Here is a 3,982-nt window from a genome sequence, read left to right as displayed (position 1 = left end):
TGTGGGCCAGGTCCTTAGCAGGGGGCATGTGGGTGCCAGCCACACAGTAATGTTTCTCTCCCTCTCTTCCTCTCTCTCTAAAAACAAATAAATAATAAAATGGTTTTTTAAAAGAAGGAAATCTTACCCTTTGCTACAGTATAGATGGATCTGGAAAGCATTATGCTAAGTGAAACAAGCCAGTCAGAGAAAGACAAGTACCATATGATTTCACTCATATGTGGAATCTAATGAAAAAAAAAAAACCTAACAAACAAAATAGAAACAAATTCATAGATAGAGAATAGACTGACAGCTGTCATAGAGGAGGAGGGTTTGTGGGGCTGGGTAGTAAAGGTGGACTTTGGAATTATTGATAATGGAATGAAGAATTATACCTGACTTCATGAGATTATTCTAAGAATTACATGAAATACATTATGTGTAGGGTGTCCTGCTGACCCTAAATTGAAATTCAGAAACATCTGTGAGTATAAATACCCCTGGACGTCTCTTTGCTTGAAATGATCTGTGGAAGGGAAAAGGTTCTATGAGGAGAACTGTGTCTGAAACCTATGGATATGGGCACGGGGGAACAACCTGGTAGAACATGATGGTGTTTTTTCTCCAGGCAAAAGAACCAAGTTGGAAAGTCTGAGGTGGAATAGTGGGAGCTCTACAGGGCAGAGGGGTGAGAGGGCTCTACAGTGTTGCTGCAGGAAGAAGCTGGATCTGCTCTTCTCATACAGGCCTCACTGAGAGAGGGTAGAAGCAATGTTGTTTTACTGTCCAGGTGACAAAGTGTTGCACAAAACAGAAAATAGACATTTCTTGCCTTCTATGTAGACTTATTTGTGGCTTTAGCTAAAACTTTCTGAAGGAAGAGAACCACCATGTAGGACCCTAGTGGATTTGGAGAATCCATGCCTCACCCCAGCATGGACCTCTGTGTTCCCACAGCTAGAGTTACCCACCAGCAGCTAGGGCAAGGCCAAGGGGCTACCATTATTAGGAATGTAAGTTCATCCAAAATGGGCTAAGGACAGAATCAGATTTAGAGGAAATCTATTTGGTTACAGTAGTCATCCTTTTCCACAGGGCATATGTTCTAAGACCTCCAGCGGATACCTGAAAATGCAGAGTACTGAACTCTCTATATACTATGTTTCCTACTATACCTACATAACTATGATAAAGTTTAATTTATAAGTTAGGCACAGAAAAAGATTAACAACAATAATTAGTAATAAAATAGAACAATTATAACAAAACAGTGTAATAACAGTTATGTGAATGTGTCATTATTTAGTAAAACAAAGGTTACTTGAACACAAGCACTGCAATACTGTTGACAATCTATCTGATAACTATTACAGATACTACAAGACTAATGGACAGGTAGGGTATATAGCATGGATAAGCTGGATAAAGTGATGATTTACATCCCAGATGGGGTGGGGCAGGAAGGCTGAAGATTTCATCATGTTACTCAGAATGGCACACAATTTAAAACACATGAATTATTTATTTATGGAATTGTCTATTTAGTATATTTGGACAATGGTTCACTGCAGGTAACTGAAACTGCAGAAATCAAGACCATGGATATGGGGGGACTACTTTATTATGATTTTTTTAAAACAAGCCAGTTTTCCAGAAGTTGCAGAAATCTAACTTCTCTTTAGGTAGTGAATTGTTTTTAAGATTTTATTTATTTATTTATTTCTAGAGATTGGGGAAGGGAGAGAAACATCAATGCATGGTTGCCTCTCAAGCACTCCCTACTGGGGATCCGGCCCATGACCCAAGCATGTGGGCTGACTGCAAATTGAACCCGTCAACTTTCAATCCACTCAATCCGCTCAGCCACACCAGCCAGGGCTGAACTGTTTTCAAATGTCATTTTTAGAATGTTAAGAATTAACTTTATTGGAGTAACATTGTTAATAACATTATATAGTTTTCAGGTGTACAGCTTTATAATATGGCATCTATGCACACCACCTGAAGTCTAGTTTCCTTCCATCACCATATATTTGGCCACTTGTACTGTCTTCATCCTCCCCCCACTTTTTTTTCCGTCTGGTAACCACCATAGTGTTGTCTGTATCTGAGTTTTGAGTTCTGTTGGTATGTTTGTCTTGTTTGTTCATTTGTTTTCTTTATTCATTTGCTGCTTTTTGTTTTATATCCCACATATGAATGAAATCACATTGTCCTTGTCCTTTACTGCTGGACTTATTTCACTTAGCACAATCCTCTCAAGATTCATTCATGCTGTCACAAATGTCAATAATTTCATCATTTTTATTGCTGACTAGTATTCTATTGTGTACATGCATCACATCTTTATGCAATCATCCATTGAAGACCATATAGGTTATTTCCATGTCTTGGCTACTATGAACAATGCCACAGTAAATATAGGGGTACATACACTTTTAAGAATAAGTGTTTCCATATTTTAAGGTAAATGTCCAGGAAACAAACTGTTGGTTGAATATGGTAACTCTATTCTTAATTTTTAGAGGAAACATAAATGCCATTTTATTTTTTTATCTTTTTCTGAATTTTTATAAATTTTTAAATTTTTTTTATTTTTTCTTTATTTATTTTTAAATGCAATTGTCTCTGCCTCCCCCCACCACTTTCCCTTGCCCACTTCCTCCTTCCCTCCCTCAGCTCTTCCCCTTTGGTTTTGTCCATGAGTCCTTGCTATATGTTCCTTGACTTTCCCCTTCCCTTCCCTTTCCCTGCCCGCCCCTCCCTCCTTCCCTCTTGTCTCTGTTGATTTCTTTTCCTTCCAGTGTTGCTGGTCATATTTTCCTTGCATTTTTGTATTGTTGGTCAGGTTCCACTTATAGGTGAGATCATATGGTATTTGTCTTTTGCCCCCTGGCTTATTTCGCCTAGCATAATGCTCTCCAGTTCCATCCATGCTGTCGCAAAGTTTAGTACTTCTTTTTTCCTTTCTGCTGCATAGTATTCCATTGTGTACATGTACCATATTTTTTTTATCTAATCATCTACTGATGGACACTTAGGTTGCTTCCAACACTCGGCTATTGTAAATTGTGCTGCTATGAACATTGGGGTGCATAGGTTCTTTTGTATTGGCGTTTTGGTGTTCTTAGGGTATAGTCCCAGCACGGGAATCATTGGATCAAAAGGCAGTTCCATTTTCAGCTTTTGGAGGAAACTACACACCGCCTTCCACAGTGGATGTACCAGTCTGCATTCCCATCAGCAGTGTACTAGTGTTCCCTTTTCTCCACAGCCTCGCCAGCACCTGTTGTTTGGTGATCTGCTTATGATGTCCATTCTGACTGGTGTGAGGTGGTAACTCATGGTGGTTTTGATCTGCATTTCTCTGATGGCTAGTGATGCCGAGCATTCTTTTAAATGCCTCTGGGCCATCTGTATCTCCTCCTTGGAAAAGCATCTGCCCAGGTCCTTTGCCCATTTTTGATTGGATCGTTTGTCTTCTTGGAGTGGATTTGAGTGAGTTCTTTACATATCTTGGAGATCAAACCTCTATCTGATGTATCATTAGCAAATGTATTTTCCCATAGAGTTGGCTCCCTTTTCATTTTGCTGATGTTTTCTTTTGCCGTGCAGAAGCTTCTTATTTTGATGAGGTCCCACTTGGTTATTCTTTCCTTTATGTCCCTTGCTTTAGGAGACATATCAGTCAAACGATTGCTGCGTGGCATATCTGAGAGTTTCCTGCCAATGTTCTCCTCTAGGACTTTCATGGTGTTGCGACTTATAGTTAAGTCTTTTATCCATCTTGAGTTTATTTTTGTGTATGGTGTCAGCTGATGATCCAGTTTCAATTTTTAGCATGTAGCCATCCAGCTCTCCCAACACCATTTGTTGAAGAGGCTATTATTGCTCCATTTTATGCTTCTGCCCCTTTGTCAAATATTACATGCCCATAGAGACCTGTGCTTATTTCTGGGCTTTCTATTCTGTTCCACTGGTCTATGGGTCTATTCTTGTG

This window comes from Pteronotus mesoamericanus, unplaced genomic scaffold, assembly GCF_021234165.1.
Source record: "Pteronotus mesoamericanus isolate MK-2021 breed Mesoamerican mustached bat unplaced genomic scaffold, CSHL_Meso_final contig_58, whole genome shotgun sequence".
Taxonomy (NCBI): Eukaryota; Metazoa; Chordata; class Mammalia; order Chiroptera; family Mormoopidae; genus Pteronotus; species Pteronotus mesoamericanus.
The sequence above is the reverse complement of the archived record's forward strand: the minus strand, read 5'-3'. Positions refer to the sequence as shown.